The following is a 14192-nucleotide window of genomic DNA, read 5'->3' on the forward strand; positions in this document are numbered from 1 at the left end:
TTTAGGAGTTGTTTTACTTGGTGGCTGGTAAAAATAGTTTGCCCCCAAAGGAGAGTTTTAAAGCATCTTCTATCATGATTGCAATAGCTGCAAGATTTCAAAGGCAGCGGGACCAGCCTCAGGTAGTTGGATTGAGCCTCTTGGATACGTAACCTACAGGCTGGGGCTCAGATCCCAACCTTTGAGTTAACACTCCCAAGGCTATTCCCTCTCTTTCATGGACATAAAGTTGGAATGCTTTTTCTGGGTCTGGCAACCTCAAGGCAGGTGTCTGAGTTAAGGCCTGTTTTAGTGTAGCCTCTGCCTCCTTTTGAGGAGTTCCCCACATCAGTGGGATTGAATCGTTTTGTCCCTTTAAGCTTTCATATAAAGGCTGGGCAATTAGACCATAATTGGGTATCCAGATTCTACAATAACCAGTTAGCCCCAGGAAAGCTCGCAATTGTTTTTGAGTCGTGGGAGAGGGCAACTGGAGGATTCCTTGTACCCGATCAGAGGACAGCCTCCTGGACCTGTGTGTAATCTGAACTCCCAGGTAAGTGACCTTTGTCTCGACCATCTGTGCCTTAGCATGGGAGACTTTATATCCCCTTTCTGCCAAGAAGTTTAGAACCTGAATTGCATGTTGTTGGGCACTTTTCTCATCTGGAGAGCAGATTAGTAGGTCATCTGCGTATTGTAATATTTTCCCATTAGGTCCCAGGTCCAGATCTAGGAGGTCCTGGCTAAGGGCCTGTCCAAACAGGTGGGGGCTATCTCTGAACCCCTGAGGTAATACTGTCCAAGTCATCTGTTGGTGTTTTTCTCCTGGGGCTTCCCACTCAAAGGCAAAAAGATATTGGGATTCTTTAGCCAGTGGTATGCAAAAAATGCATCTTTGAGATCCAAGACTGTAAACCACTTGGCACTGGGTGGGATTTCTCCCAAGATTACATAGGGATTGGGTACTGTGGGATGAAGGGGGACTACAGCTTCATTTATGATCGGGATATCTTGAACCATTTGCCAGGTTCCATCTTTTTTCTTTACTGAGAGGATTGGGGTGTTACATGGCGAACTGGTGGGGACCAATAGCCCACAAGCAAGGAATTTATTTATTAAAGGCTGTAGTCCCTCCCGAGCCTCTCTTTTGAGAGGATATTGTTTCCAGTTAGGAAACCGAGTGGGATCTCGGAGGACAATGATGACTGGTTCAGCTTGGTGGGCTCGTCCAGGAATCCCCTGGTCCCACACCTGGGGGTTAATTTTGTCTTCCCATAGTCTTTGATCCCTCTCTATTGAAGGTGTAATGGGTTCTTCTGTAGTAACCAGGAGCTGTAGAGCTCTAGGGGCTGAAAAACTTCCCATCACAAGGGTGGTCCCCAGTTTAGTGAGTATATCTCTTCCCAATAAGGGGATAGGACACTCAGGGACCACCAGAAACTGGTGGGAAAATATTTGTACATCCCAGCAACAAAGACATGCTCGGGTGAATCTTTTAGTAGTTGCTTTTCCTGTAGCACCCAAAATGGTACAGGTTTGGGAGGAGAAGGCTCCGGAGTAGGAGATCAAGACAGAGTAGGTAGCCCCTGTGTCAACCAAGAAATTCTCGGACCTACCTGCCACATCCAGTTGCACCCTTGGCTCCAGCCCCGTGATAGTTATCTGTGACAGGCGGGCTGGCTGAAGCGGGCTGCTTCAGTCCTCTTGAACCATGGTGAGGGTAGGCTTGGCACTTGACCTTGAGGCTCTTGGGTCCCGAGGGCAGAGTGTCGCCCAATGTCCCAGTTGATGGCATTTGTGGCAAGCCGTTCTAGGAGACTTGTCACGGTTTGGACACTCTTTGGCCCAATGCCCCGCCTGTCTACAGATTAGGCATTTGTCTTGTGCCTTGCCCTTCAAGGACTTGGGGTTTGCCATAGGGCTTCTCTGGAGGGCAGCCAGCATCTGGGAATGCCTTGTCTCTTTCTTTCTCTCCTTCTCCTGGGCCTTGGCCTCCTTCTCCTGTTCTCTGTTATAAAAGGTATTGGTGGCTGTCTGGACCATCTCATCTAAAGAGGCAGCAGGGTCCTGCTGTTGTAGCTGCTGTAACTTAATTCTGATATCTGATGCACATTGGGACAGGAATTTGTCCTTTAAAATCACCTGTCCCTCGTAAGAGTCTAAGTCCAGGTTGGTAAACCTTTGGAGTGCCTCTTTTAGCCTCTCCAGAAAGGCAATGGGGTTCTCATTGGGCTCCTGAGTTATTGCTGAGACTGGGCACAGTCCCACAAGTAATAGGCTTCTTTCTGTTTCCATAGGTAGACTTCCTTAGGGGTGAGTCTTTCTGAAGCTTATCCTACCCAGAACTGTTGCAACCTGAGAGCCAGGCATCCCCGGGTCAGGGTGCAGATCCCCAGGCAGGCTGAGGTGTGACAGCCTCCTAGAGATCGAATCCCCAGGCAGGTCCAGGCGTGACGACCTCCCAAGGATTGGGTCCCTGGGCAGGTCGAGGCATGACGACCTCCTGGGACCCCTGGGACTAGAGGATCTCCGAACAGGTTGAAGTGTGACAACCTTTTGAAGACCGATCCCTAGGCAGGTCAAGGCATGATGACCTTCTGGGACCCCCCGGACTGGAGTTTGGGCGTCCCCAAGATCTCCAGTGTGACCAGTGCTGGGTAGAATTAAGAGGTTGGATATTATAGAGTATTTCCCTCCCAAGGCCAGCTATTTTCTGGTTGTCTCTCCAGAAGATTGTAGAGGCAGCCTTGTGGGTCTGGATGGGGCTCAGGAAAAGAGCATGAAACAGGAGGGAAGGGGGCAGAGCACAAACTTTGAAAAGAATAACAGAGCACAAGGGTATAAAGAACAGAGGAACATACACTCGTGTGACACAACTATCTTATCCTCTGTCTTCCCCTTCTCCTCCTGTCCTCAATCTTTCCCAGTATCAGGATCTTTTCCAGTGAATTGGCTTTTCTCATCAGATGGCCAAGGAATTGGAACTTATGCTGCTGCTGCTGCTAAGTCTCTTCAGTCATGTCCGACTCTGTGCAATCCCATAGACGGCAGCCCACCAGGCTCTGCCATCCCTGGGATTCTCCAGGCAAGAACACTGGAATGGGACTTAAGACTCAATTCCCTGCTTTCCATCTTACCCTTCCATTTCTCTAAATTTGTTTCTGTAATGTCAAAGAAAAGAGAGCTAGTCTCAACTCACTTCAGTTCTCTGAGATTCAGTGATATAATCAGCAAAGTGGGGGTAATCTCACATATTAGTGGAGGGGTTTCATAAAAATATGCACTTATACACACTGGCACAGGGTTTAAAACCTAATGAGAAGCAATCAATAGGAGCAGGGTTTTTTTTATCTATAATTCAGTTGTCCCAGGATCTTGTGTGTTACCTATCCTCCACCTCTATTTTATATTTCAGGTTTTTAAAATTATACATTACTTTCTCTGTCCAAATACTATTCCTAGCACAGCCAAGCATTGCCAACCCTCCATTGGTCCCTCAAGCCCCTTCATCTTGTCTCACTCCCCTACTCTTGGTCTGTCTCAGTTCAGAGTGCATCTCACTACTTTCTACTACCATCTTTGTGTCTCTCCCTCACCCTTCTTGGCCACCTTTCTTGCGACTCCTTTGCATCAGAGTCTCTGCCTCTGTCCTGGTCTCCTATGGAAAAATGCTCAGATCTTCTTAGGCAAGAGCACACTCTCAGACCAGGTGTGAATTAGAAATTGGAGAGAGGGTTGAGCAGCGCATGCAGTGAAATAATGAAAGTCTCTCTTGTGGAATATCTTGACACACAGGCAGCCTGGGAGACTTGGAGAGAGAGAGAGGGAGGCTGAGAGCTATTTTTATTAATTTCTAGAAAAGTATAAGCTTTAAACAAAGGCTCAAAATATATAAAACAAAAATAGGATTAAAAGGAGAAAGAAAAACATCTACCAACATAATAGAGTTTAAAACAACTAAGAAACTGATAGAGCAAGCAGGCAAAATAATTATGATATAAAATTTTGAGCAACACAGTGAGTGAATGAGCTGTATGTATGTAGCTTTTATATATAATTCTGTACCCAAATAACAAAACACTCTTCATTTCAAACATGCATGTAGCAATGTAATATTTATAAAAATTAACTATAAATTAAGCCAAAGAGGAAGGTCAACAAATACCAAAGTAAATATATACTGATCTCATTCTCTGGCTGCAATGCAAGAAATGGAGAAATTAAAAAAAATAAATTTCCCTTCCAAAAAATTCATATATTTTCATTTTTATTTAATTCAAAGAAATAAACATTTTAAAAGGGAATTCCCTGGTGGCCCAGTGGTTAGGACTCAGTGTTTCCACTGCAGGAGTCAGGGGTTCATACCCTGGTTAGGGAACTAAGATCCCACAAGCCACTCAGCTGTGAAACACACACACACATATACAACTGAAGAACTAGGAAAAAACATGCATCAATTTATTGGACCATAGAAAAAGCAAGAGTATTCCAAAAAAAGCATCTACTTCTGCTTCATTGAATATGCTAAAGCCTTTGATTGTGTAGATCACGACAAACTGGAAAATTCTTCAAGAGTTGGGAATACCAGACCACCTTCCCTGACTCCTGAGAAACCTGTATGCAGGTCAAGAAGCAACAGTTAGAACCGAACATGGAACAATGACTGGTTCAAAATTGAGAAAGGAGTATGTCAAGGCTGTATATTGTCACCCTGCTTATTTAACTTACATGCAGAGTACATCTTGTAAAATGCCAGGCAGGATGAGGCCAAGCTGGAATCAAGACTGTTGGGAGAAATATCAATAACCTCAGATATGCAGATGACACCACCCTTATGGCAGAAAGCAAAGAGGAACTAAAGAATCTTTTGATGAGTGTGAAAGAGGAGAGTGAAAAAGCTGGCTTAAAATTCAGCATTCAGAAAACTAAAATCATGGCATGCAGTCCCATCACTTCATGGCAAATAGATGGAGAGAAAATGGAAACAGTGACAGACTTTATTTTTTTGGCGGGGGGGGGGGGGGGCTCAAAAGTTACTGTGGATGGTGGCTGCAGCCATGAAATTAAAAGACACTTGCTCCTTGAAGGAAAAGTTATGACAAACCTAGACAGCATATTAAAAAGCAGAGACATCACTTGGCCGATAAAGGTCTGTATAGTCAAAACTATGATTTTTTCCAGTAATCATGTATGTGAGAGCTGGACCACAAAGAAGGCTAAGCACTGAATAATTGCTGCTTTCAAATTGTGGTGCTGAAGAAGACTCTTGAGAATCCCTTGGACTGCAAAGAAATCAAACCAGTCAATCCTAAAGGAAATCAACCCTTAATATTCATTGGAAGGATTGATACTGAAGCTGAAGCTCCAATACTTTGGCCACCTAATGCAAAGAGCGGACTCACAAGAAAAAAGACCTTGATGCTGGGAAAGATTGAAGGCAAAAGGAGAAGCGGGCAGCAGAGAATGAGATGGTTAGATGGCATCACCAACTCAATAGGCCTGAATGTGAGCAAACTCTGGGAGATTGTGGAGGACAGGGGAGCCTGGTGTAGTACAGTCAATGGAGTCTGCACAGTCAGACAGGACTTAAAGATTGAACAACAACAATTTATGTTAAAAGGTGACATGGGTCTTACATGAAAAAGATAAAAAGAGAAAAGAAGAAAAATGTACAGGAGCAAAAGCAGAATGAAGGAAATGAATTATAAGACTGTTGCGCTTCTCCATTAAATAAATATTGGTGCCTTTTTAGTAACAGTGGAAATGGTGAAAATGATCAGATTGTGCATTTATACTGAAAGTAGATTGTTTATGGAGTCAATGTAGGGTGCAAAGGAAAGAGAGATCAGGGACTACCAAAAAAAGCCTCTTTGGGATAATTCAGCTGACCATAGCATTTCAATCTTACCATGTCTCCATAGCTGTTAACATTTTACATTAATTTCTTTACATTTAAACATTTCCATGCCCACAAAGGCCAAAAAATAGTAACATAAATGAGTAAAGTGAAATGAATGGGGACTGTGAAAAACTTGTTTTCTTCCTTGGGCATTGTATGGTGGCAAGACCCACCAATAGTTGACCCCTAGTAGCAGCTGTTCACATCTTCTAGCGTAACAGAAAGCCAAAATTTTACCTGGGTGGATGATCATCCAAAACATGGAGTATCAATGAGGGTTTGATCAGGAAGGCTTAATTGCATGAGTGATATAGAATAACAGATTTATTGCAGAGATTAGACCTTTAAAAACTGAGATACGGTGAAAACTGCTCTACTTCTGCTTCTGGAGGTGGAGGTCAGCAGTCCCTACAAGTCAGCAGGGCTAGACTTGGGAAGAAAGCCTGGATGTGAAAAAGGGAAGCATCAGAACAAACTGGAACCTGCCAAGACAAATCGGGAGTCCATAACTACAAATGAGAAACTGCTCTTATCTCATTGTCTCCTCCTCTCAATTGAAAAAGTAGCAAAAAAAAAAAAAAAAAAAAGCCATTTTTAATCTACCATACAGCTTATATTTCTTTTCCTTCCTTGAATTCAAATAATGTGAGAATTTTAGTGTTCATAGTGTGTCTAGATGAGGAATTTTTATTAATCTTTTGAGATTTAACAGGCTCTAGAATCTAAGTATTAGATTAATCCACTCTGGAAAATTCATATATATATTTAAAATACTGCTCAATCATATTCTGACTGTCTCTTTCTTCCAGATCTTTGGTTAGAAGTATGTTAGACTTTCCCATTCTATTATCCCTGTCTCTTAGTCCTTCCCTCCATCCCTCACTGGAAAAAGGGTATGCCCAGCAGCTGAGATGGCACCAAAAGATTTTGAAATTTCCTCTTCCTGTAAACTAACTTGTTTCTTTTAAGACAGGTTTTCAGGGAACTGTTTGAATTCGGAATTTTTTTTGACTCATTCAGGTATGTAAGATCATCTTTAAACACTGATTTAGGGTTTTCCTAAAATATTTTGTCATCCCCCAAATTTGGTTGATGGAGGCCCACCCATCTCTTTCATTAAATGAGAGGGAATAAAAAGATTGTATCAATCCATGCAATTATTGAACAAATCTGCTTTAACAGTGACCTTCTTGGAGAAACGTTTCTTTCTAAATATCATCTGCCAGCTTAGCACTGTCTTTTCCCTTCCTTGGCTCTATTTCCTTCATAATACCTATAACTCTCTGAAATGTATTATTTGTTCATATGTTTATAGACTGACTTCCTCATCAGAATGTAAATCCATGAGGGCAGGAATATTTTCTTGTTTTATCTTCAGAACTTGGCACAATGTGTGACACATAGCAGACACTCAAATATTTGTGAGATGGGTAAAATAACTATGCATCAGGCATTTTGTTGGGGCCTGGAACACAATGATGAAGGAAAGAAACACCTATCCTCTCCTGTGTATCTGAATTTCAACCCAATCGTCCTCCTTTTCTGAAATTTTTCAGTTTTGCTATTTGATCTGGAAACTAGTCTAAGGAAGTCTTTATTGAGTGTATTGTGTTCTCTGAGATGCAAATATTAACTCCTTACACCAGGAACATCAACTGTGAGCATTTGAGAAGGGTTCCTGAACTTTAAATCTCCTAGAGTTTCATATTTGGGCCCTGATCTCCTCAGACTGATTTGTCTTTTTTCTTCCTCCTGGGATGAGAGCGGGAATAGCAATAAAAACTTTAAAGATAAAGAGGATTTCATTCACCAAGGCAGAATGCAGCAATAAATAAACAATAAAAACAATCATTTAGTTGTTTTAGTGATATGAATTGCTTTAACATTATAACCACCAGGAGTTGCCCAAAGTCACACATCTATGGGCTTCCCTGGTGGCTCAGATGGTAAAGAATCTGTCTGCAATGCAGGAGACCTGGGTTTGATCCCTGGGTCAGGAAAATTCCCTGGAGAAGGGTATGGCAACCCAGTCCAGTATTCTTGCCTGGGAAATCCAATGGACAGAGGAGTCTGGCGGGCTCCATGGGGTTGTAAAAAGTCAGACGGGACTGAGCAACTAACACACACACACACACACACACACATTTATAGAGCAGCCTAGATGCTCACAGTCTGGTTCCAGAATCCATTCTCCTTTTTTCTACATTTTCTCACTCTCTTTTTCCTTCTTTTTCTGCTCCCCTCTTCTCCACCCACCCTCCCGCAGTACTTTATGGACAAGTTTGATTCCTGGGAGAAGTGCCAAATTCCTGTTTTATATCTTTGCCTTCTCTTTTTTCACATTTGAAAAAGGACCTTGTCAGAGAGGAGCTTGGAGGGCTGCATACAGTCAGTGGGTTCCCAAAAGATTTGACTTGACTTAGCAACAGCAACCGGAGAAGGCAATGGCAACCCACTCCAGTACTCTTGCCTGGAAAATCCCATGGATGGAGGAGCCTGGTAGGCTGCAGTCCATGGGGTCACTAAGAGTCGGACAGGACTGAGCAACTTCACTTTCACTTTTCACTTTCATGAGTTGGAGAAGGCAATGGCAACCCACTCCAGTACTCTTGCCTGGAAAATCCCATGGATGGAGGAGCCTGGTAGGCTGCAGTCCATGGGGTCACTAAGAGTCGGACAGGACTGAGCAACTTCACTTTCACTTTTCACTTTCATGAGTTGGAGAAGGAAATGGCAACCCACTCCAGTATTCTTGCTTGGAGAATCCCAGGGATAGAGGAGCCTAGTGGGCTGCCGTCTATGGGGTTGCACAGAGTCGGACACGACTGAAGCGACTTAGCAGCAGCAGCAGTAGCAGCAGCAACAGCAACAACAGGCAACATTTAGGAGGAGTCTTAGACTCCTGTCCAGCTAAGAAGAAAGAAGGAAGAGAGCCACCCTGGGATTAAGGAGGAAGAATGAGCCAAACAGACCTTCAAAAACAGGACCTGCCCAGAGGATAAGGGTGTGTCCCTAGAGAACCAGCCACCTAGAATAAATAAATGGATTAAGTGGAATGAAGGCATAATGTCCTCAACAACCATGCCACACAAAGCAGAGACCATTGTCAACAAAGGTCCATGTAGTTAAAGCTATGGTTTTTCCAGAAGTCACTTATGGATGTGAGGCTTGGACCATGTAGAAGGCTAAGGGCCTAAGAATTGATGCTTTTGAATTCTGGTGCTGGAAAAGACTCTTGAGAGTCCCTTGGACTGCAAGGAGATCAAACCAGTCAATCCTCAACAAAATCAACCCTGAATATTCATTGGAAGGACTGATGCTGAAGCTGAAGCTCCAATACTTTGGCCACCTGATGCAAAGAGCCTACTCTTTGGAAAAAACCCTGAATCTGGGAAAGATTGAAGGCAAAAGGAGAAGGGGGCAGCGGAAGATGAGATGGTTAGATAGCATGACAGACTCAATGGACATGAAATTGAGTAAACTCTGGGAGATAGTGGAAGATAGGGGAGCCTGGCACACTGCAGTCCATGGGGTTGCAAAGAGTTGGAGGCAACTTAGTGACTGAAAACAACAATGCCACCGAACTTGCACAGGTTCTTTCCAGGATGAGAGTGGAGAACAAGCAACACTGCTCCTTTCAGACAATTTTCCACCCTTTCAGTACGTGCCATGTGTTTCCATCCCTGCCAACAATTTTCTCCTTGCTCACTTCTGAGGCTAGAAATCCTTGTTAATGTCCTGGATGGCATCATCACCCAGCACATTCTTTTCCTTTCAGTGCTCCAGGGCAACTTTGCAGCCCTGCCTCTTCACAGACAGGCCTCTGTCTGCAAAGGAGGCATCTGTATTTCTCATCCAGCCAAGAAGAGGGGTGGAGAAAAGGAGGGAGGAGCTGCCTGAGGGATGGCTGGGATAGGCTCTGCTCTGGATCCACTTGAGGTAAAACCCAGAGTAGAACCTGGAAGGCTGGAAAGTGGGAGAGAGATGGGAAAGGGTTCAGCAAATGAGATTTTTTTTTAACTTTCATTTTTTCTCATTATTGTAAATAATGAAAATATAATGCAGAAAGTAAAAGTTCATCAGAATCCCATTCTTTTAAAATAATCCCTATTAACAATTTTCTTAAGTATAATATATCGTTAAAAATAAAAGCTCTGATAGAATCTTCCCAATCAGTACCTATTAACTCATCCATCATCCATCCATGTATTCATTCATTACACAACTGTTTTTTTTAACTTTGTTCCAAATCAAGGGCTTGTCTCTGGGGATATAGCAGTAAACAAAATACTACATATAAGAGGCTTGCAGAGCCCTCCCTGGCTGACCAGTGGTGTACTTCCAATGCAGGGGGTATGAGTTCAATTCCTGGTCAGACACCTAAGGTCCCACAAGCATGAAAGAAAGGAAAAAAAGGTTGCATTCACTTGAAGGAGGTAAAGAAACTTAGGTATGTTAATTTCTTATACTTTAAGGTAGGTTTTCCAAATTCATTTTTTATTGCTGTGATACATATAGTAAATGTATCACAATGTATCTATTCTACTAATAGACATTCTGATTCACTCTAAAATTTTGACAATAATACATAGTAAGTATTATTGTATATTCTCTTTTTCACAACATCTTTTACATATTTTTATAAACTCTCTTAAATATAAAAAATGGGCTAAAAGCTTATATGACATTTTGAATGTCATATAAATATTTTAAAATAGTTATAATTTTAATGACAGTAACCTATAATAGTTTCCAAAAGATTAAGGAAATTTACATTCTCCCCAAGTGACTGAAAGTGCTAGTGCTTAGCCTTGCACTGTGACTCCTGAGTTTTATTCATATTTTAACAGAATGGGGGGGGGAGGAAAAGGAAAAACAGTTTAATTCCTGTTCCTTTTAATTATTTTTTTATATTCTTATTAGCCAATCAAATCACTAGATAACAAATTCTTTCTGGGCAGAAACATTTTAATTCTTGCTTGTCACTCAGCACACTGCACACAACACGGAGCATGATAAATAATGTACAGAAATAAATGTTAAGCAAATTGTAGTTGAGCTCAGTTCTTAGGTACTGAATGGATATACGGTACAGAGTACACGAGAATGAGAAGAAAAACAGAAATTGGTAAATATAGATAACTGAGAGATACTGAAGTAAGAATGAGGTATTGAGTGGGAATAAGAGATTTTGAGGAAGATGCTGGCATAAATTGTGAGATTTCTCTGTACTGTGTTCACTTTCTGGAGCACTTGTCAACTTTTATCCCATTTCCTGGGTTATCTCTTTAATGTCTAAATCTTCTCTTTCCTATTTTGTCTTGCTTTACTTTGGGTACATTTCTTTTGTCACATGGTGCATTTCTTGTCTTCTATTTCTGGCACAATGCAAGATATGAATCTAGTCTTTTGTTTCTAGATCAGTGGCTTAATCTAAAACCTAAGCCCTCTGGGCTAGTTGATGGGAGGAGTGGGAAGGGCCATGGTCAGAATTCCTGCAGTCTAAAGAAGCATAGACTAACAAACCAGTGATTGCTACTGTGATTTGAAGTAGAAGTCAAATCTATTAAAGTCCTAATTAACTTCCCCCACCCAGTGCCAGAATCGTGCTTGTCACCCAGTAGGCATTCTATAAAGAAGTGATGAATAATGTACAGAATATACATTATTCATTATTATAGTTAGTAATACTGTATTGCATATTTGAACCTTGCTAAGCTATTGGTGGATCAGTTGGTAAAGAGTCTGCCTGCAACGTGGGAGAACTGGGTTCAACTCCTGGGTTGGGAAGATCCCCTGGAGAAGGAAATGGCAACCCACTCCAGTATTCTTACCTGGAGAATTCCATGGACAGAAGAGCCTGGTGGGCTACAGTCCATGGGGTCACAAAGAGTCAGACATGACTGAGTGACTAACTTTCACTTTCACTTTTCAAGGGAGTAAATCTAAAAAATCTCATCCCAAGAAAAAAAGTTTTTAAACTATGTGTGGTGAAGGATGTTAACTAGATTAGTGGTGATCATTTCAAAATATTTACAAATACTGAATCATTATGTCTATACCTGAAACTAATATGTTATTACGTCAATTAAAAATTAATAAATTTGAGAGAAAAATAAGTGATGAGTGGATGAATGAAAAAAACTAATGAAAGAATAAGTACACCTTCAATCATTTTGAGGAAAATGGTGGCAGGGGTGGGTGAGCAAAGCACCACAGAGAAATCAAAATTAAAGCAAGCATCAGCCAGAGTGATAAAATATAGAGCATTATGGCTAAACTAGAGCTCAGCAGTTAAAAAATGTTAAGAAAAGAAAGATAAGGTCTAGTATAAATCTAATGGCAATCCCAGAAGAAGCTAGTAGAGGTAACAGAAAAAAGCCAATATTCAAAGAATTAATCACTCAGAAATTTCCATAATTGAAGAAAGTCAAGACTGTTTAGATTAAAGACATATAGTGAGATATGGACAGGATAAATGTAAATCCAACCTAGATACTGTGAGGTAAAAAATATGAACTATGGACAAAGCATAATTCTTTTAAAAGCAACTAAAGAGTAGAGAAAAATTACCTATAAAAGAATAAAAGTTTGCCTTCCAGCAGACATCTCAAATGAGTTCTATAAATTATCTAACTTATTATGCAAGATTGGCAATGTAGTCAATATATTTTCAGGCAAAGGAAGTTTTAAAATGTTTACAATTAGTAGACCATCACAAAAAAAGCTACTAATGATGCTACTCCAGAAAGAATAAAACTGTGCCCAAGAGGAAAAAGGAGGATGAAAAAGGCAATAATGACCAAAGAACCTGATAAATCTATGGTTAAATCTAAATAAATATTTATGATGAAAATAATAATGATGACTTTTAAGGGTATAAAAGCAAGTTTGGTAACTGGGTCACTTTGCTGTACAGAAGAAATTAATGCAACAATGTAAATCAACTATATTTCAACAAAATTTTTTAAAAGGAGGTAAAATAGTATACAAAAATAATACAAAAGACTGAAGATAGGGAATTGTCTGTTAAAAATTCAAAGACCATTTTATTGTTTGGAAGAAATATATAGAAACAGATTAATGTTTGAATTTTTAAGTCAACATATTTTAAGTATTTATGTGAAAAAATGAATGAATTTTAAGTCCTGTATATAATTTAGGGAATACATGTAACCAATCCAATAGAAGGCAGGACAAGTGAAAAAAAAAAAAGAAAAGAAAACAAAAAACAACAAAGATAAGGAGATAAGGAAGTAGAAATCTGTCCACATACATTACTAATCATTATCCTATCAAACATTAATGGACCTAATCCAAGTTAAAAGTCTTCAGTTGAACTGCTGTTTTAAAGAGACAGACCTATAACTTTAAATAATGCAAGTGTAAAAGCAAGGAAATGGTGGTATCAAAGAACACAGGAGCCAGCTTAAAGGGTTGGTCAAAGGCAGGGAGTCTGAGTGTAAAGAGAATAATGACTATTTCCAACAACAGTTAGTTAGTCTCTAAGCAGACTTTTATTGAATAAATAAATGATTGAATGAATGAAGGGTGGGACAATAGGGATGTGTCTGGGTGGTGCAAGGGTCTGATGGTATCAAGTTATATTTAAATACAGGGTATTTCACCATAAGGACACACTTAAGGAACTGCATAAAAAGGCACATAAATCAGCTTGAAAATGGGCACTCCAAGGGAATTCATGACAGGTGAGCATGGGAAGTGGTGGAGGGGAGGGCTCCAAAATGTGGGGTTTAAGTGGTCAAAAAGGATTTAAAAGACCAAAGGAGCAAGATTAAGGATGCAAATCGGGAACTTCCCTGGTGGCACAGTGGATGGGAATTGGCCTTCCAATGCAAGGAAAGCGGGTTCAGCCTCACATACAGTGGAGCAGCAAAACCCAAGCACCACAACTGCTGAACCCTCGCTCTAGAGCCCAGGGAACCATCACTACTGAAGCCCACGTGCCTAAAGCCTGTGCCTAAAGCCACAGCAATGAGAAGCCCAAGCATTGGAGCTAGACAGTAGCTCCCACTCACCGTAACTAGAGAAAGCCTGTGGGCAGCAATGAAGACCAGTGCAGCCAAAAACAAAAACAAAATTATTAAAAAAAAGAGGCAAATCACTCAGCTCCATCCCCACTGGAGGGGACTGATACAGCATTGTAAATTGAGGACAGAAGAAAGATCAGGTGATCTGATTGCTTTCTGAAGCTCAGGGAGTAAATGTGAGACTCCTTGTTATGAAGGTTGGTGTCTGCTTCACAGGGCTCACGTACTTCCCCAGTTTGTGCTAGCTTGGACTTTGAAAA

This window comes from Bos javanicus, chromosome 1 (genome assembly GCF_032452875.1).
Source record: "Bos javanicus breed banteng chromosome 1, ARS-OSU_banteng_1.0, whole genome shotgun sequence".
Taxonomy (NCBI): domain Eukaryota; kingdom Metazoa; phylum Chordata; class Mammalia; order Artiodactyla; family Bovidae; genus Bos; species Bos javanicus.